The sequence below is a fragment of the Adiantum capillus-veneris genome, chromosome 13 (assembly GCF_014529385.1).
Source record: "Adiantum capillus-veneris isolate H3 chromosome 13, ASM1452938v2, whole genome shotgun sequence".
Taxonomy (NCBI): domain Eukaryota; kingdom Viridiplantae; phylum Streptophyta; class Polypodiopsida; order Polypodiales; family Pteridaceae; genus Adiantum; species Adiantum capillus-veneris.
In genome coordinates, this window is record NC_140943.1 from 56,080,025 (window position 1) to 56,102,203 (window position 22,179).

Genomic DNA, 22,179 nt, shown 5'->3' on the forward strand with positions numbered 1-22,179 from the left:
ACAACTTTGAGAAAACCCCTATATACAACTCATATTAGGGAATATGACCCCCCTTTCTACCCTTATACAAAAATCAATGGAAAAACCTATCATACCCCTATCTTACATATAAAATTTAGGTCTCACATGATCTAACTGAGTAAAACTAGTCAAAGAGTGTGTAGCATAGTGACTGAAAACGTACTAAGAAACCACTTCTATTGATAACTAGATTTACCCTCAACGTGTCTTAGTTTGACTTTCAAATTATGTGCCCGTTCAACCTGCAATCTAGCTACTCGTCCAATTCTGACCCATTTAAACTACTCATAAAACATGGTTATAAAGTTGTGTTAGGTTCTCCGTGTAAATTTGCATCTATAAAAACTCTTTATAACTTTCATCCCTCAACAAAATAAACTATAATCACAAAACAAGCAATTGATACAAAGCAGTGTTAATTCTTGCATGTATCTTTGTAGCTATTGATTCACAAGGTCAAGGGAAGACTCTTTTGGGAAGCCATGATTTTGAAACATTAAAACTTCCTCTCATTTTCCCCTTTTCTCACTTCTCCCCTCTCCCCCCTTATTTTTAAGCTTGGGAGATAAATTATTGGGGGCCTACCCCTAACTTATACGCTTATGTAACTTGTAAAAAACCCCCCTCCCCTGCATTTACGTGGTGCAATAATTTTTCCATGGTGAATCCCCTGGGATGGCATGATAGAATGCCATCTATTGAGCACATGCGTGTTTTTGGATGTTTGGCTTATGGTTTAGTGCCACAAGCACAACGCAGAAAATTGGATGATAAGGCTGTCAAATGTATTTTTGTTGTTTATAGTGATGAAAGCAAAGGTTACAGGTTGTACCATCCGCAAACAACGCATATTTTGGTCGTGATGTTGTGTTTGTGGAAGATTTTGTTCAATCTTTGCTCTCATGTACTAGAGATAGTAATGTAAGCTCACGTGACATTTATGACATCTTATTGCCTCTTTTCAGTGGTAGAAGTTTGAATGTAAATTCAAATGAGGCAAATGTACAGCCTATGGGGGTTTCTAAAAATGTTCAATCTTGTTTAATCTTTGCTGTCATGTACTAGAGATAGTAATGTAAGCTCACGTGACATTTATGACATCTTATTGCCTCTTTTCAGTGGTAGAATTTTGAATGTAAATTCAAATGAGGCAAATGTACAGCCTATGGGGGTTTCTAAAAATGTTACGGCTCAACCTATTACTGATGCAAATGTACATGATGTACTTGATGAGGAAAGGGTTGAAAATGAGCAGGCTAGAGGTATGCCAAAATGGCTGGTGCACACTTTGCGTGACAATTAATTGATGCATTTTTGTCTAGTCGTACTCGTTCAGGCTCTTGCCATGCATCTTATGCATTAGATTGTTATGCTTTAGATATGTCTAGCTTACATGAGGAACTTCTCTCTTTTGATGAAGCACAAAATTCAAAAAACTGGATGGCTACCATGCAATCAGAATATGATGCACTTATAGAAAACGACACATAGGCTTTATGTGATTTGCCTCCTGGCAAAAATGCCACTGGTACAAAGTGAATTTACAAGTTGAAATGCAAGCCGGATGGTGAGGTTGATCGCCATAAGGCTCGACTTGTTGTAAAAGGCCATGCATAGCAAAAAGGCATAGATTATGAAGAAACTTTTGCTCCCACTTGAACCCGTAGTACAGGAAGTCTTTTTTGGATATTGATATGGTTTAGCACTCTATAGTCCACACACATGCGATATGTACCATCTTTCTTTTGCACAAAAAGGACTAGAGAACAAAAGGGAGAGGAGCTAGGCCTCACCATCCCTTTGTCTACCAGTTCTTGTACTTGCCTCATGATCTCCTCTTGTTTAGCTTGGGAAACTCAATAAGGAGACTTATTAGGCAGTGAGCTTCTTGGTAGAAGCTCAATTTGATGGTCATCATTCCCTTGTTTTTAGGAGGTAATTTCATAGGGATATCATTGATAAAAAAATCTTGGAATCCATTTAGAAAATTAGACAAGTCTAACTCTTATTGATTCCTATCATTTTCATTTGATAAAATATTAAGACCTGTTATGGATTGTTTGACAAAAATCATGTACGCCAAAAATGAGATTTGTCAAAAGCATGAGAATCTACAAGGGGTATGGTACGACTAGGCTCATTAGCATCTATGTACATGTTATTTTTGTTGTACTTGAAATACAACCTTCTTTCATGAAACTTTACATTAACAGCCATAGAATCAAACCATGGTGCCCCTAGGATGACATCTTCATGCTTGAGAGGAGGCATGAAGAAATATTATTTGTCAACATAGCCTTGGACATGAAGCCTCAATTTCCCAATCAAGGGAGTAACTACGGATTCTTGACCATTGAAGGCTCCATTGGCTACAAAAACATCTCCATCTCATGAGCTTGAATGCCTAACTTGGTGGCCAGCTCCGTGGATATGAAATTGTGATTAGAGCCAGGGTCAAACAGAATGAAGACATCATGCTCCCATTATCTTTCTCCAAGCATAGGAGAGAGGTGATCCTTTGCAATGAGCATCCTCTTTTGGATCTTTGATCGTGGAAGCTCTAGGAGTCTCATTGCGGGCATTTCTTTTGGGGCAAGAACGATATCCATGTCCTTGCTCCCCACACTTAAAGCATTTGTGGTCCTTACAAAAAATTCTAGATCCTCAAGAGAGAGTTTATTTTTACCTTTGTAAACTCCCGTCTCCTTAGACCGATTGTTGTTGCTAGAATTTCCTTGGGAAGAGTTTTGGGCATTGTTCTTCCCTTTTGCTTCATTTCGATCTTTGTTTTCCATGGCCTTGGCATTCCTTTTAGCCCCTTGTTGGAAATTGATGCGCGAAGCAAGAATAGTGTGGTGGATTACTTCGGTGATAGAACCAGGTCGTTGGGAGTTGACATACTTGGCCATTTCTTCAGGTAATCCCACACAAAATTGTTGCTTTTTCTCGGCAAAGTCTATCTTTTGAAAGACAGTAGCCTTGACATGTAAATCCCAAAACTTGTCCACATATTTGTGGATAGATTCGTTGGAGAGAAACTTCAAACTCCTCCATTCGGTAAGCACTTTGTCCTTTGCATCGCTTGCAAGAAATTGCTTCATGATGGAAACTTGTAGATTTTTCCATGTCTTTGGGGCTTCGTCATTGCCACATAGGCTAGCCCACCATTGACGAGAAGATTTTTGAAAGTGCATAGCTAATGGCATAGCTTGGAGGACTCTGTAAAACCCTCGTCTCCAAAGGCCACATCAAATTGTTGGATGAAGGCCAATACTTTGTCAGTAGCACCTGTTGGAATTAGGGTTGCAGAGAGACACACACAGCTTGGAGAAGATGAAGGAAGCTCAAGGCACACAATAGAGAGTGTGTTAGTTAGTATACAATGGAAAGATAGATAGCCCTAGAGTGATGGGCGTATATACAATGCTCGGGGGGAAAAACCTCCTAAAGAGGGAAAAAATGCCCCGTCCGTCCTAGTGTGTTCACACACATCACTACCACATGTATATGGTAACAAATCCCCCCTGGAGTGATGCAGTGAACGAGAGCTGGCACATGAGTAAAGGGAAGTGCCATGCCTTGAGGACATAATCAGGACACAAGCTGCAACCTGCATGTGGCCCGAACTGAACCATCCTTTGGAAACTTCTAGAACGCTGCATCTTATCCAAAATACAGCCTTCACAAACATGTTTGATAGGTGCTTCAAGAGGCGGCAAAGAAGTAACCGTATCAGATTTCTGCCAACGCAGCAAACTGGCAAAATTCAGATGACCAAATCGTGCATACCAAAGTTTTGCATCTGAAATAGCCCTTGAATCTGCAATAGCATTTGTACAATTTTGTCCACACTTGTCATACAAAGTGAGCTTATATAGCCCACGGCACAAAAGGCCAGATGCAACAATTTCATCACCAAAATTGCGATCATGAACTGTACATCTGTCATCCACAAACTTGACTACAAGTCCAAGTCTAGCAAGTGCGGATACAGACAAGAGATTCTTCTTGATCCCAGGTACATAAAGTGGATCAACAAGTGTAAAGGAACTTCCATTAGCAGCAGTAAGAACAATCTTTCCAACTCCCTGAACCGGATAAGAGGCATTGTTGGCACAAGTGACTGAATTCCCATGAGGGACAGACTCGAGAGAGGTAAACAATTCCTGATGTGAGGTAATGTGCTTTGTAGCACCACTGTCGAAATACCACACATGTGAAACTGCAGCAACTGACAAGCATGCATCATGGACAATAGGATTATAAGTGCACTCTGCGCTAAAAGCCCATTCTGCATCAACATCAGCATTACAGTCTCCTTTCACAGAAGACTCAACAATGGCTGCATTTGTAGTGGAACCAACATTTGCAGTGGAACCACCCTCTTTCTTCTTAGCCTCTTTGGCCTTCAACTTAGGACACAACTTGATCAAGTGATCATTAGCTTTACAATAATGGAAACACGTCTTCTTTTTGCCCTTATCACCAGAATTTCCAGATGAATTGCTGCCAGCAGAAGCATTAGGAACATAATTTTTGCCACTCGCAACAGAACCATAAGAAGTGGCTGCATTACTGTTACCACCCTTTCTTTGAGAAGCAATAAAAGCCTGTGCAACTGCACGCTGCCTAGTCTTGTTTTTTCTAGAAAGTGACTCTTGCAACAGCAACGTGCATAATGCATTAAACTTGACAACTTCAGGATTTCCTTGGGTCATAAGTCTCCAAGTACTAGCAAAAGTCTGGTAAGAATCTGGTAAGGCATCAAGAACAGTCTGCACAAGGGAACTGTCTGAAATGACTTCTCCTGCAGAAATAAGTTGCTCATTGATATCCTTGACACTAGCAAGGAAAGCATCCATATCATCTCCCTCATGCATAATCTTCGACTCTAGCTCTTACACAGCAAAGCAGTTTTTCCTCATTGCGACTTGCATAAAGATCAACCAAAATATCCCAAGACTGTTTTGCAAATTTTGTTGAACGAATGTGAGGAACAATGGTGCGCTTCACAAACAACGCAATCAATGCATGAGCATGCGCATCCTTAACATCCCAACGAACTTCCTCTGCCATAGGCAAAACAACTCTAACAGCAGCAATCCTTGCAGCAAGACCTGCAACATCCTCAGCATTGCCTACATCCTCAGAACCAGGACGTACATCAATGCCCTGCACAATATTCCAGACGCCCTTTTACACAAGAACGTGTTGCATCATATAAGCCCACATAGGGTAATTGTCCCCATCCAACCTGTCCTTAGCAGCAAACATCTTGAACACATTTGTGTTGTTGTTGTCAGCCATGGTAAATGCTGCACCTAATATGAAAACTGCCCGAAAATAGGAGAAATGGAGCGGGAACAACACGTGCTATATAGCATAGATCGTAGAAGACTATGCGGCACCCGTTATGCAGAAATTGGCACTTACAAAAATTTTGCACAAAATGACTAAATTGCCTGTTAACTCTATTAGCTCTCCCGAAATATTTGTCGGAGAAAGTGAGCAGGCATGTGCTAGAGCAGCTGGCGACTGAGCCCGGGAGGATGCAACCTGCTCTGATACTAATTGTTGGAATTAGGGTTGCAGAGAGACACACACAGCTTGGAGAAGACGAAGGAAGCTCAAGGCACACAATAGAGAGTGTGTTACTTAGTATGCAATGGAAAGATAGATAGCCCTAGAGTGATGGGCGTATATACAATGCTCGGTGGAAAAAACTTTCTAAAGAGGGAAAAAATACCACGGCGGTCGTAGTGTGTTCACTCACATCACTACCACATGTATATGGTAACAGCACCAAAGGTGCCATCATAGGTAAGAAAAGAGGTACTCTTTCCTCCCCCTTTGAATTTCTTGAGCTTTTGGGACCTTCTCCAAGTAGGGTATGATTTGCAATGTCCTCTCCTCTTGTATTCTCTAGGAGAATAGTTCTTATTTTCATCGGAAGAGGAGGAAGGTGAATAAGAAGGAGAAGAGGGTGACCACTTTCTTGCCTTTTTCTTGCTTTGTTTCCTCTCTTCCCTTTCGAAGTGACGAGGAGAAGGACAATGGGTTGGCCGTTTCCTCTTGGGAGGAGTTGGCAATCGTCTAGACTGCTGTCTTTGTGGAGCCACATCTTCAAATGAACTTAGTGATTTGCTTCTTTCTCGTTCTTTGGATTCTCCCTCTCTTATGGGAGAGAGTCTTCTTATGGGAGTCTCATCAAGAGGCTTCCTAAGCTCTCTCTCGTCTTAGAGAGGAAGGGAAATCCCATAAGCACGAAGTTGTTGAGTACCTTCGGCTTGCAAAAGTAGGGTTTCTCATAGCTTCTTGCAACCTAGTAACAAGATAATTAACAAACATGGAGGCATCATCATTAGCACCTTCATGTGCAAATCAAAGTTTTCAATATTCATTCTACTCTCTTAATTATTATCATCCATGCTTATTAAACTTATGTATAAAATTACTTTATGCTTTGCTACCCTCAGAAAACCTAGTCACTACTCTTCTTTACCTTTGAAAATTAGTCCTCAAGCAGCCACACCCGTGGTTTAGGGACTATTGATTACAAAGACTAGTGGAGAGGGTCTAACATTGCTCGATTGATTATGGTTCATGTTGGTCTTGTTAGTAGCTCAATAATGGTTAAGCCAAAGGCAAGCCTCGAGAGACTCCATTATTAAGACTATATTTCCCAGTGGTGTACCTCAAACTAAGTCCTTTTCAACCAAGATATCCCTGTCCCACTTACCCTATTGCAATGAACAAGTTCAACCCTTCATGGACAACTTAAGGACCTCTCTTCTTAAGCAAGAAAAGAGAAACCAATATCTATGATACCACAATGTAATGGAAATTGCCTATGAACATTTGAGAAGAACGGGATTAAGAGAACAATAGTAAGCATTTTTATGAGACTACTTTGAGAACATAGAGAGAGAACTTAATAAGCAGTAGCAACATAACCATTATACTTAATTAACTTGGCATGAACAATACTTTTGCAAGAGAGAGAATTAGAGAACTTGACAATAGTTGAGGACCGGATTTTTATGGAGCCGGTCCCCTCTCCAATAGGCTTTTGTTTTCTGGATTCTCCCATAAAGAGAGACTTGGTACAATACAATCTTTGGGTTCCTTGAGACCTAGGTGATGAAATGAAGATGGGAAACTTCATGCATCACAAGCATAACATAACCTTTGTAAAAGTAGTAACCATCCCCGGCCTTAGTCCCAAGTCCTCAAACATCTTCAAAGGGGGAGAGAGCTAGTGGCAGGAAATGAGGGTAGGGAAGAGGAAGAACAAGTAACATACGAGAAAGAGATAGTTCCTCACTTATCATCACTCTTCTTGCTTAACATAGCATAATAGCACAATAATGATGATGAAGAAGATGGAAAGATTAAGCATTGAATTATGGCTCTTGGTTGGATTTGCATTCCATAGCCAAGAGTGTTGGTGTAGGCTCTCAACTTTTCAACAAGCTTGGAGAAGGAGATGGAGTTCTTGCACTTTCACCAAGTGATAATAAATATGTGAGTGTGTGTGTGTGAGAGAGAGTATACCCCCCAAGCACACCCCCAGCTTGCTTTGGTCGACCCCTTCTTGTAGCTCATACTTGCATTTGATTGGACCCCTACAAGCCTAGCCGATTTCACACACATAGTGCATATCAAGCAACCATGCTAGCATTAGGACAAGTATCCTCCTTTCTCCTTTGAGAGAGAGAACTTGAATAAATGGATAAACAATTAATTAATAAACTAAAATCTCATTGGGTTGTTGGGGTATAAAGCCCAATGTGGTCGCCCAGGTAAGTGGGCGGGCCGCCAGGTATGTACACATATTCTTTTGTAAAAACCTAATAAGAACTCACTATGCTCTACACATTACAGTAGAGCGAGTTCACCATATCATCGTGCTCTTCTTCTCGCACTCTCTCTCGCGTCGCACTTCCGCTCGTACTCCTTCAACTGGTATCAGAGCACAGATTGAGGCTCGGGGCAGCACTGCAGGAGGCTAGAGACACCAACTCAGATTGGAGTGAAATTCGACAGGCAAAGACATGGCCCCAAATCTCGTGGGTGAACCCAAAGAGCTCGGTGTTGTCAGAATTTCATTCTGAGGTCATCTCGGCCACCGTTCGGCTTCGACAAAGGTCTGCGCAGGCCATTTTCGACTACGTGGTCTCGACGGGTGCAGATCCGACTCTGCAAATTTGGGGTTTTTCAGCCTACGACTGTAGGTGCTGAGGATATCGACACTCCCAGAGTGTTGATTTGTGGCTGTCTACACATCGAAGGACGGCTCACAGTTCTTGGAGGCGTGTCACATACGACACGGGCGCATCTACACACAGACTGTAGGCGACATCCACTAGTTCATCAGGTAGCTTGTGTTTGCTCCTTGATATTCCAGATTTCATCCTAACATTGCAGGTACTTCCACATGGGATGTATTGTCAGAGATGATGTATGTTTGTTGAGGGTTTGCTGGCTGTGAGTCACGCAGCAAACAACCGCCGCAGTGGTTACAGCATATAGTGGGAAATTTGTGGATGTATGACTTTGTGGGAATTCTATGTACTGTCAGATTTACTGCAGCCTTTGTTGAGGGTCGAGTGAGGTTTTATTGAGCTGGGGGATTCTCGAATGTTGAGATCCTTTCGGTGATACAGGTCTTGGAGCGATCCCTTGAGCACCCTTAGATAGGCAGCTAGAATGTATTGACTGTGAGTTAGACAGTTGGGATTGCATCTTTGCTTTACTGCCGTTGAGGCATTGTCGCAGTCTATGCTTACAGGATAGTGACAGGACAGTCAGAGACAGTACAGGTGCAGGACAGGTTTACCCACAGCTTACAGTGTTAGAGAGACAATGGTTTTTGGAGCTGTTTTTTGGTCTGTTTTTAGTACACTAGAGCCATTTTACAAAGGAGACTCTGCCAAAATTTCTGCAAAATCTGAAGCTTTCTTGGTTCATTTGACAGGTTGATATTGGTTCAGAGGTCAGTTTACAGGGGAAACTCTGCCGAATTTTTCCCAGAAAAGTAAACTACTGTGAAGCATAGCTATGGCTGGATCACAGGACACTGCTCTTTACAATATCAAGAAGCTGGATGGAACCAATTTCCCATTGTGGAAGAAGCAGATTTGGCACGTGTTGGTACAAAAGAAGTAGATAAAACCTATAAAGCTCAAGGGGATAAAACCAGAAGATATGGACGAAGATGAATGGAGCGAAATGGATGAATTGGCACTTTCCACCATTATGCTGACTTTGGCAGAAAGCGTTTACTTCAATGTAGCAGACGAGATGTCGGCTTATCAAGCATGGTTAAATCTGAGTGACCTTTATGAGAAGCAGAGTGCAGCTTCACAGGTATACTGGCTTAAGAAGCTTGTTGACTTGAAGATCAAAGAAGGGACACCTATGTCCAATCATCTGAATGAATTCAACACAATCTATAGTCAGTTGTCAGCTCAAGGTGTCATGTTTGATGAACCTGTTAGAGCTATGTTCCTGTTGATCACGTTGCCGGAAAGTTGGGACACTTTTCGCACAGCTTTGAGTAATTCTGCACCTCCAGATGGTTTGAACATAGCAGGTGTAGAAGGAAGTTTGCTTACTGAAGAAACCAATAGAAAGACAATGGACAAAGGCAAAGGAACAGCCTTAGTTGTCAGGGGAAGGACCAAAGAAAAGTACAAAGGTGGAAAGAGGAATCAGTCTCGTAGCAAGTCCCGCAGTGCTAAAGGCAAGAGTGACATAGAATGCTACCATTGTGGCAAGAAGGGTCACATGAAAAGAGACTGCAGAGAATGGAAAGCAGAAAAAGGCAAAGAGAAAGCTGAAGACCATGGTGAGAAGAACAAGTCCTCAGTGAAGATTCAAGAAATAAATGTGACAAACACTGTTGCAGAGGATGACAGTCTAGTGTCAGGAGACATCTACTTCTTGAAGAATACAATGGACTCAGCTCTTCTTACAGCATCTGATGGAAATGCACTGAGTGACTGGATTATAGACTCAGGGGCATCACTTCATGTGTCTCCAAACAAGGAGTGGTTTACCTCTTATGTGACCACTAAAGATCATGTTCGGCTAGGCAATGTGCAGACATGTGAGATCTTAGGTGTTGGAGATGTTCAATTGAAGTTTCAAAATGTCTCTTCTTTCACGCTGAAGAATGTGAGACATGTTCCCGCAATTACAAAGAGCTTGATTAGCACAGGTTTACTTGATGATGCTGGCTACGTCACCACTTTTGGACAGAACATGTGGAAGATATCCAAGGTTTCTATGACAGTAGCACATGGAGTAAAGTCTGGAGGACTTTACATGATTTATGTATCAAATGTCTCTAAAAATGTAATCAATGTAACCGAGCAGCCGAACGTTTCTTTGTGGCATAGCCGGTTAGGACATATGTCCAAGAAGGGAATGGAAATCTTGTCTCGTTCTGGTTATTTGCCTGGCTTTTCATTTCATGATCTTGAATTCTGTGAACATTGTCTGTATGGTAAGCAAACACAGTAGCCACATAAGCATAGAAGCAGTAGAAGAGATACACAGTTGGCACTTGTTCATAGTGATTTGTGTGGACCTATGCCTAACCTATCTCTAGGGGGAGCTTCTTACTTTATGACATTTATAGATGATTACTCGAGGAAAGTACGGGTTTACTTTCTCAAGCACAAGGATGAAGCGTTTAGTGTTTTCAAAACGTTTGTGACACTTGTGGAGAATCAGAGTGGCAAGAAGCTTAAATGCTTACTCACTGACAATGGTGGAGAGTATGTTTCAAAGGCCTTTCAGGACTTTTGTGAGTCAAAAGGTATAAACCGTGAACTTATTGCTCCTTACAATCCTCCTCAAAATGGTGTTGCTGAGAGGATGAATAGGACCATACAAGAGAAGGTCAGAAGTATGTTGTCTAATGCACAGCTCCCAAATGGGTTTTGGGTTGAAGCTGTATCAATAGTTGCTTATCTTGTAAATAGATCTCCTAGCAAGGTTTTGCAGAAGGATTCAGTGCCAGAGATGGTATGGTCAGGCAAAATTCCCTCATACAAGCATCTCAGAGTCTTTGGCTGTGAGGCATATACTCACGTTCCAAGGGAATTTACGAACAAACTTGAGCCAAAGAGTAGAAAGTGCATCTTTCTAGGCTATGGTAATTCTGGTGAGATGGGGTACAAACTTTGGGATCCCGAATCCAGAAAGGTTGTCCGCAGCAATGATGTTCACTTTAATGAATCCAAATATCATTCTAAACCAGAGAGGGTTGAGGAGATTAGAAGAGTTGTCTTCCAAGAAGATGGACCTGCACGTGCAAGACAAAATGTCAGGGCTCAAGAGGAGCAAGGACAGGATAGAGTGGAACCACAGGTTGTGGCTGAGCCTGAGCCACCTATTGTGCGTAGATCTGGACGTATCACGCGACCTCCTGATAGGTTTGTTCCATCTATGAACTATGTCATGTTGACTGATTGCAATGAGCCTTCATGTTACAAGGAAGCAGTGCAAATGAAGGACTCCGGGAATTGGCAATTGTCCATGCAGTCAGAGATGACAGCTCTGCATAAAAACAAGACATGGAAGCTAGTTAAATTACCACAGGGCAAAAAGGCTCTACCTTGTAAATGGGTTTACAGGTATAAGATCGCCGCTCATGATAGTCAGCCAAAGTACAAAGCAAGGCTTGTTGCCAAGGGCTTTAAGCAAGAACAAGGCATTGACTTTGAGGAAGTCTTCTCTCCGGTGGTCAAGATGACTACATTGAGATGCTTTCTTGCATTGGTTGCCATATTAGATTTGGTGTTGCACCAAATGGATGTCAAGACAGCGTTCTTGCATGGTGATTTAGATGTGGAAATTTACATGCAGCAGCCAGAAGGGTTTGTTGAGAAAGGCAAGGAAGATTGGGTATGCCAATTGTTAAAGAGTCTTTATGGCTTAAAACAATCACCGAGGGCATGGTACCATAAATTCCACAAGTTTATGTTTTCTCAAGGCTACAAACGTAGTGAGTTCGATCACTGTCTATATACAAAGAAGGCTAAGGATGCTAGTTGGATGATCCTTATTTTGTATGTGGATGACATGTTGATTGCTGGCAAGCACTTGGAAGAAATTTCAGCTTTGAAGTCAAAGATGGCAAAATCGTTTGACATGAAAGACATGGGTGAGGCAAGTCATATACTTGGTATGCGCATTGAGAGAGACAGATCAAAGAAGTTGATTTGGTTATCTCAAACAGAGTATATTGACAAGGTTTTGCAACGTTTCAATATGGAGAAGGGAAAGGCATTGAGTGTTCCATTGCCACCATATGTGAAACTTAGCAAACAAGATTGTCCTGTGTCTGAGGAAGAACAGGCTGAAATGGATAAGATTCCATATGCGTCTGCAGTGGGTAGTTTGATGTATGCAATGATTGCTACTCGCCCAGACATTGCATTTGCAGTGGGAGTAGTAAGTCGATACATGTCAAACCCAGGCAAGAAACATTGGGAGGCAGTGAAAGGAATATTGAGATACATGAAAGCTACAAAGAGTATGAGTATATGCTATGGGAGTCAGGAGCTAAGTGTAAAGGGTTTTAAAGACTCAGATTATGCAGGTGACTTAGACAACCGAAGGTCTACGTCAGGGTATTTCTTTACATTGGCTGGTGGAGCAGTATCATGGCGTTCTAGATTGCAAGATTGTGTTACTCAGTCTACTACAGAGGCTGAATATGTTGCAGCATCAGAGGCATGCAAAGAATCAATTTGGCTTAATCGACTAGTAACAGATTTGGGAATCAAAGAAGAGATGCCTGTGTTATATTGTGATAGTCAAAGTGCTATACAATTGGCTCGCAATCCAGTTTATCACTCAAAGACAAAGCATGTGGATGTGAAGTATCATTTCATCAGGGAAATGCTCGAGGATAAGCAACTTCAGCTTGTCAAAGTTCACACCACAGAAAATCCTACTGATCTACTTACAAAAGGACTTCCCTCAGAGAGCTTTGCGCATTTTCACAATCAGTTAGGTGTAGGGTAGTACATCACTTCTCTACATCTCTTGTATATTAGCTTGTATAGTAGCTTCTCTCACACTTAAAGTACCACATTGGACTTTAAGTGGGAGGTTGTTGGGGTATAAAGCCCAATGTGGTCGCCCAGGTAAGTGGGCGGGCCGCCAGGTATGTACACATATTCTTTTGTAAAAACCTAATAAGAACTCACTATGCTCTACACATTACAGTAGAGCGAGTTCACCATATCGTCGTGCTCTTCTTCTCGCACTCTCTCTCACGTCGCACTTCCGCTCGTACTTCTTCATGGATCCCTTTAGAGGCCAACGAATAGGCTTTAGGCCCCTTATGAGGGCAACATGGAGAGGAACTTGACATGTGTCCTCATTGCTTCTTTAGACCAGGCTTGCCTTTGTGTGAGGGTGTGTGTGTTCTCTCTCATGCCCCTACAATTAAGGCTATGAGTAGGGATCTTGATTGACCTTTGGAACACCTTAAGCCCCTCAAACACCTTAGTCATGGAGCACCTTAAACACCTTAGTCAGCAACCACGACAAGCACCTTAGTCAGCAAGCACAACAAGCACCTTAAGCTTGGGTTGGCTTCCCACTTCAAGCAAATTCCTAGCTTGCCTAAGGTCTAAGGACTTTTAACACTAACCTTTGGAGGTATTTAATGAAACTAACCCTAAGGTCTTTAAGCTCCATTAGCTAGCATTGCTCTTTGACATACCATCTCTCATTCGGACCCTTTGACTTTGGCCCCGTGTTGAGATAGATCCATAAGCACATGTCTATATTCTACCCCTTGTTCATGTTTATTCTCCCACATTAAATGATCAACTTAATATGAGAAAATCATCTGGATTGGTTAGATATTATATTTCATGACACTTCATATCGTTGTGTCTATGGTTTGGAAGTTGACGTTATGGTTATGCGTTTGGAAACTTGTCATGTTTATGGTTTTTATGCTTACAATTTTACTAATCTGTACTAACTCGACCTCTCATTCTTCTCAGCGCCAAAATGTAGGTAGAGTGCAATTACTTTTGCACTCTTCCTTTGGGCAGAGAGGGTTGGTTCTTGATGCTGCAGTACATGCAGCATCAAGTGTCAATTCTCTCTGCCCAAAAAAAAATTACAGGTTTTGACATCGATGCAGGTGCTGATATAGGCGTCGGAATCGGCTTTGATATACGCTTGGAAATAGGCATCAAAGAATAATTTTAATTTCAATATATATTTAGGTGGTCATAACGATAGCTAAAGCAATGTAGATTTTGACGCTTTAAAAACCAGCACCCTTATCGATAATACAATGTTGACGCTAATACCAACAGTGTTCATTTTTAAAACAAGTTTTAGGGCGTCAATATGTGCGTCGATATTTGCGTGACGTGTTGTAGTGACAATTGACGTTCAACAAGCAGTGATTGAGTTTTAGGTGGACTTGTCTACCCATGGGTGGCTACACATGGGTGTATGGATGACTCTCCCTCATGAGAGAGGGAAACCCATTCAGCCTCCTTTTTTCAGTTATAAAAGGAGGCTTCTTTTACACATGAAAAGAAGCGTGAAGTTAAGAGAAGTGAAGCAAGGCAGAGAGAGAATTAAGCAGGAGGACCATTGATGGTTCTAATCCCTTTTTGTAATTACTTTAAGTTTGAAGTGCAAAGCCATAGAGTGACTAATTTTCCATCGACGTAACCCACACTTGGGTGAACCTCATGTATCATGTGTGCACTCTCTCTATTATCTCTCTTGTGCATGCTTTACATCTCTCCATTAAAAAAGGCCTCTAAACTCTACTTAGTACTCATTAATCGTACAAGCCTTAATTGTTGATTACATATGTTGATGATCCTGTTTCACCAAAGAATATTTGTGATATGATCGATACGATGACAAAGTACAAGCCATAAAGATGATCTTTGCTAGGTTTAGATAATGTACAATAGCCTTAACAGAAGCAAAATAGTCAAAAATAGTTACAAATATATATTAGAACATAAGCACAAAGTCTCTCATATGACAACCAACCATATCACATGTATATGGTAACAAATCCCCCCTGGAGTGATGCGGTGAACGAGAGCTGGCACATGAGTAAAGGGAAGTGCCATGCCCTAAGGACATGATCAGTCCACAAAGGGGAGTAAGCCCAAAGCTTTGCGGAAAGCTTCAAGCTTCTCACGAGACAATGCCTTTGTAAAAAGATCTGCAAGGTTGTCCTGTGTTGGCACATAAGCCAAGCTGATCTCTCTTGCTGAGAGCCTCTCCCTGACATAGTGGTAATGCACATCCATGTGCTTTGTGTGAGCATGAAAAATTAGGTTCCTCCCAACTGCCAGTGCGCTCTGACTGTCAGTGTAGATAGTGTTGGCAGTGTCCTGTCCAACACCCAAATCAGCCATAAGGCGTCTGAGCCATACACACTCAACCATAGCTGTGAAGACTGCCCTGTACTCAGCCTCACAACTCAAAGTGGCCATAGTAGGTTGCTTCTTGCTCAACCATGATATACATGAACTGCCAAGCATTAAACAAAAACCACTTATGGACACTCTCGTATCAAAACAACCAGCCCAATCTGAGTCCAAAAAAGCATGTAAGTTTGGCGGCAATGATCCCCCCTTGGGATAAAACAAGCCAAGATGTAAAGTGCCACTAAGGTAGCGGAAAATCCTCTTGACAGCCTGCCAATGCTTACACCCTAGGCTATGCATAAATCTGATGACTTGTGAGACTGCAAACTGAATATCCGGCCTCGTGTTGCATATATAAATGAGGCATCCAACAGCAGTTTGATAAAGAGTGACATCAGCAGGACCGCCAGCATCATGTAGACTCAACTTCAAACCTGTTTCCATGGGAGTGGCAATAGGTTTGCAATCCTCACGTCCAAACTTACATAGCAATGTCTCTAGGTAACTTTTCTGACACAAGGCAATACCATCATCACACTACTTAAATTGTATACCAAAGTAATGATGCAACATCCCCAAATCCTTCATCTTGAAAGTAGCATTAAAATCAGCCTTAAATTCAGCAATATGTCTCTCATTTGGTCTAGTGATCAGCAAATCATCAACGTAAAGCACCACTATGAGAAGTACATCACCCTCACGCTTTACATACAATGTGATTTCTGTTGGACTGTTACGAAAGCCTTGTTTAACCAAATGAGTGTGATATTTCTCATACCAAGCATGAGGAGATTGCTTCAACCCAGTTACATTTGCACACTTTGTCCTCTTGTCCTTTTATGACAAAACCGCGAAGCTGCGTTACATAAACTTCCTAAAATATGTCACCATTCAAGAAAGCAGTAACAATGTCTAATTGATGTACATCCCAACCAAAATGAGCTACCAATGCACATAGAAAACGCACAGTACTCATACGACAAGTGGGAGAAAAAGTCTCTTCACAATCTATGCCTTTTTGCTATGCATAACCCTTTGCAACAAGTCGAGCCTTATGGCGATCGATCTCACCATCCGGCTTGCATTTCAACTTGTAAACCCACTTCGTACCAATGGCCTTTTTTCCAGAAGGCAAATCACATAAATTCCATGTGTCATTTTCTATAAGTGCATCATATTCTGATTACATGGCAGCCATCCAATTTTCTGAATTCTGTGCTTCACCAAAAGACAGAGGCTCCTCAACATCATGTAAGCTAGACACAGCCAAAGCATAACAATCTGATGCATAAGATGCATGGCAAGAGCCTGAACGAGTACGACTAGACAAACGTGCATCCAATTTACTGTCACGCAAAGTGTGCACCATCCATTTTGGCATACCTCTAGCCTGCTCATTTTCAGCCCTTTCCTCATCAAGTACATCATGTACATCGGCATCAGTAATAGGCTGATCTATAACATTTTCAGAAACCCCCATAGGCTGTACATTTGCCTCATTGGAACTTACATTCGTATTTCCACCACTGAAAAGAGGCAACAAAGTGTCATAATTGTCCTCTGAGCTTACATTACTGTCTCTAGTACATGACAGCAAGGGCTGAACCGAATCTTCCACAAACACTACATCTCGAGAAACCAGAATACGTTTTGTTTGCGGATGATACAACCTGTAACCTTTTCTTTCAGCACTATAATCAACAAAAATACATTTGACAGCCTTATCATCCAATTTTCCGCGCTGCACTTGTGGCACCAAAGCATATGCCAAACAGCCAAAAACACGCAGGTGCTCAATAGAAGGCTTTCTATCATGCCATGCTTCATATGGAGTAATAGACTGCAAAGATTTCGTAGGACACCTATTAAGTACATAAGTGGCACACATGATGGCCTCAAGCCAAAAAGAATGCGGCAAAGCTTGACTTTTGACCATACATTGTGCAATTACCGTCAGTGACCTGTTTTTCCTCTCAACAACACCATTTTACTGAGGTGTATAAGGCACTGTACATTGGTGTTTTATCCCACATCTAGCCAGGAATGCATTAAATTCATGAGACATATACTCCCCCCCTCGATCGGAACGGAGGGTGTGCATAGTACATTTCGAGACATTTTCAGCCATAGCCAAAAATTGTTTGAAGCACATAAAAACTTCGAAAGCGGAAATACACATGCACGCCTGAAGTAATCATCAATGAAAGTCACAAAGTACAGGTAATTGCCCAAGGACAGAGTTTGCATGGGTCCACAAACATCACTATGCACAAGCTGCAACCTGCATGTGGTCCGAACTGAACCATTCTTTGGAAACTTAGAACGCTGCATCTTACCCAAAATACAGCCTTCACAAACATGTTTGATAGGTGCTTCAAGAGACGGAAAAGAAGCAACCATATCCGATTACTACAAACGCAGCAAACTAATAAAATTCAGATGACCAAAACGTGCATACCAAAGTTTTGCATCTGAAATAGCCCTTGAATCTGCAACAGCATTTGCAAAATTTTGTCCACACTTGTCATACAAAGTGAGCTTATACAGCCTAGAGTACGAAAGCCCAGATACAACAATTTCATCACCAAAACTGAGATCATGAACTGTACATCTGTCATCCACAAACTTGACTACAAGTCCAAGTCTAGCAAGTGCGGATACAGACGAGATTCTTCTTGATCCTAGGTACATAAAGTACATCAACAAGTGTGAAAGAACTGCCATTAGCAACAGTAAGCACAATCTTTCCAACTCCCTGAACTGGATAAGAGGCATTGTTGGCACAAGTGACTGAATTCCCATGAGGGACAGACTCAAGAGAGGTAAACCGTTCACGATGTGAGGTAATGTGCTTTGTAGCACCACTGTCGAAATACCACACATGTGAATCTGTAGCAATTGACAAGCATGCATCATGGACAGCAGGATTGTAAGTGCACTCTGCACTAAAAGCCCATTCTGCATCAACATCATCATTACAGTCTCCTTTTACAGAAGACCTACCAATGGCTGCATTTGTAGTGGAACCAGCATTTGCAGTGGAGCCACCCTCTTTCTTCTTAGCCTCTTTGGCCTTCAACTTAGGACACGACTTGATCAAGTGATCATTAGCTTTACAATAATGGCAGCGCATCTTCTTTTTGCCCTTATCACCAGAATTGCAAGACGAAGTGCAGCAAGCAGAAGCATTAGGAACAAAAATTTTGCCACTCGCAGTAGAACCATAAGAAGTGGCTGCATTGCTGTTACTACCCTTTCTTTGAGAAGCAATAAAAACCTGGTCAATTGCACGCTGCCTAGTCTTATTTTTCTGGAAAGTTACTCTTGCAACAGCAATGTACATAATGCATCAAACTTGACAACTTCTGGATTTCCTTGGGTCATAAGTCTCCAAGTACTAGCAAAAGTTTGGTAAGAATCTGGTAAGGCATCAAGAACAGTCTGCACAAGGGAACTGTCTGAAATGACTTCACCTGCAAAAATGAGTTGCGCATTGATATCCTTGACACTAGCAAGGAAAGTTTCCATATCATCTTCCTCATGCATAATCTTTGACTCCGACTCTTTACGCAGCAAAGCAATTTTAGCCTCATTGCGACTTGCATAAAGACCAGCCAAAATATCGCAAGCCTATTTTGCAGATTTTGCCGAACGGATATGAGGAACAATGGTGCGCTTCACAGACAACGCAATCAATGCATGAGACTGCGCATCCTTAACATCCCAACGAGCTTGTTCTGCCATAGGCAAAACAACTCTAACAGCAGCAATTCTTGCAGCAAGACCTGCAACATCGCCTACATCCTCAAAACCAGGACGTACATCAATGCCCTGCACAATGTTCCAGACGCTCTTTGACACAAGAACATGTTGCATCATATAATCCCACATAGGGTAATTGTCCCCATCCAACCTGTCCTCAGCACCAAACATCTTGAACACATCTGTGTTGTTGTTGTCAGCCATGGTAAATGCTGCACCTGATGTAAAAACTACTCGAAAATAGGAGAAATGGAGCGGGAACAACGCGTGCTATATAGCACAAACCATAGAAGACTGTAAGGCACCTGTTATGCAGAAAACGGCATTGACAGAAATTCTACACAAAATGACGAAATAGCCTGTGCAGTACTACCTATAGTGGAAACGCAGGCCGAAATGAGCCCAAATAAAAAATCTGAGTTGTGAACCTTTGAACGCTAACCAAAGCTCACTGAAATCGGAGAAAGTGAGCAGATGTGTACTGGAGCAGCTGGTGACTAAGCTCGGGAGGACGCAACCTGCTCTGATACCAATTGTTGGAATTAGGGTTGCAGAGAAACACACACAGCTTGGAGAAGACGAAGGAATCTCAAGGCACACAACAGAGAGTGTATTACTTAGTGTGCAATGGAAAGATAGATAGCCCTAGAGTGATGGATGTATATGCAATGCTCGGGGGAAAAAACCTCCTAAGGAGGGAAAAAATGCCCCGGTGATCCTTGTGTGTTCACACACATCACTACCACATGTATATGGTAACATTTTCATGTCAAGGACGCGAAGCGAAATAGGGTGACAAACATGATGATATGCACTAAGTTTTTTGAGGATAGATTGGACATCAAAGCATCTTACCTTTCTATCATACATGAACCAAGGTAGGACTTTCTCATTCCCAACTCGAGTCACCAAGAATTTCTTTCCGAGCCTTTCTGCATCCTCTAGCTTCATATGTAAGTGGACTATTGACGCCGGGGTGTCCGCACCTACATGAGTCACATAGCAAAATCCCTGCACTTTGTTCAAAAGCATCAATATAAGAAGCTGACATAGTAGTAACACACTCATGCCCTTAAGGATCTTACAAAGCTAATCGATATCTTTACCTCTTTTGTTAGTCCTATTTGGATTCCGAGATTTGTTTCAGTTTGGCGGGCCTCTAGCTCTATTTCCAGCTCAGAAAACTCAAATTGAAACCATATCCTTATTGCTCTCTCCACATAAATGCTATCGGCACCACAAGACGGCTGCAAACCATAAGTGCCAGTGCTCGAGATGCTCTTCAAATCATAATTATTTTGCAGGGAAAATCACAAGCAAAATGATGATAAGAATTATCCACTTTAACATTCCTGAATGTGGCCTTCATGAGGAAAGAGCACAACAAGAAATGCTTTTGATTAAAGGAGCTTCCTTGTAAGTTCTACCTCTAGACCTCTAGCTCCAAGACAAAAGGCTCTGTTTGTATGTTGAGAAAGTGGAGAGGCACCCCTGAGTTTATTATTGATGCATTGAACCAGCTTATAGCCTGTGAAACTGTTTCATCCACGTTGTATGGAGACTGTTTTAGGCATTGATCATGCTTTCTCTGCATATGGCATCAGACACCGCAAGGAGAAATGAGTAAATATATAAAGGGGTTGCATCAGTTTTAGGCTTTACAAGCCCAATATGCATGTCAGATTGGTTTCAGAGAAATGGAAAACGTGGAGAGCACACCATAAGAAGATTTAGAAATTTTCTCATGTAGGAAAATGGAGTCTTTTCTAGTGTTTTTCATACAATGAATAACATCATGAGCTTCTGTGAGGGAGGCACCGCATACCTAGCTAGGTACAGGGGGCGGTGGTCCCGTGCCCCCAATCGTACCTAGCTAGATATGCGGTGCCTCCCTCACAGAAGCTCATATGTTGAGGTAAGTCACAATGTGGTCTTATTGTGAGAATTTGTCCAAAACTTCTTCATGCACGTACCTTGCTACTTCGTCCATTCCTCGAAATCTTCAAATGTGAATTCATGAGATGGGTCTCGGAGATCCTGGAGGATGATTGGATTGGAACTGGTCTTCAAATTCTTGGTAACAAGCCTTGCTTCTGTCCTGAATGGTTCGCCACCGCGTCCTTGTCGCAACACTGTGATGATCAACTTCTGACCCGGGCGAGAAGATAATTGCCGTAGGCCGTCGAACAGAGCTTGCTTGCCAAGATCGGAAGAAAGACTTATAATTGTAGCTTCCAAACTCGCGTTTATCACAATGTCCCCTGTGAGAAGCTTGGGCGAAACATTTCCCTCCTTCTTCACCTTGATGCATACAACTTTCTGCTTGCCCGCCTCTCTGCTTGTCCCTGCTTCGGATTGTATGCCCGAAATTTTGCGTCCCGACGACGACAGACGTAGGAAATGTTTTAAGGGCTTCCTCTGTCGTCCCAATAAATTTTGAAAGAGGGTTTGAGACGAATCTGAAGCTCTGGATGAACCGTTCATGTGCGTACTTGAGGATGAGGATGCCCTTGACAACCGATATTGTGATGCATTTGAAGCTTCTGGCCGGGTATCCGAAGAAGACACAGGCGTAGAGGTACCATATTCCGCTGCCCGCGGTGTGGATGCTTCGGAGGGATATTGCAGGAAGGTTTGGTGAGATGGACCGTGTGAAGGTGAGGATGGCGCTGATGACATGGACGTTGTTGAATATTGGCTAGGCATAGATGATGATGACGAGTGGCCGGAGTCAGGAGCTGGAGGAGGAGGAGGAGGACAATATATTGTGCTCAAATGGGGTATTCAGGAGGAGCAAATTAGCGGAGCGCATTATTGCTGCGCAATGCAGAGAGTGAGAGCTGCTAAGTTTAGCTGAGGTCTACAGCTCCAACATCGACTGAAGAAGGATGCAATGCTGCCCACAGCCGCCCACTAATTTTTGCAGAAGAGAAGCTTACTTAAGTGGACATTG

The 22,179-nt window shown here is 42.2% G+C and overlaps 1 pseudogene; it reads right to left on the reverse strand.

Moving 5' to 3' along the window:
* The window catches only part of LOC147444040 (uncharacterized), a 63,309-nt pseudogene extending 41,377 nt beyond the window's left edge, over window positions 1–21,932 (reverse strand).
* Window positions 21,933–22,179: the final 247 nt, after the last annotated feature.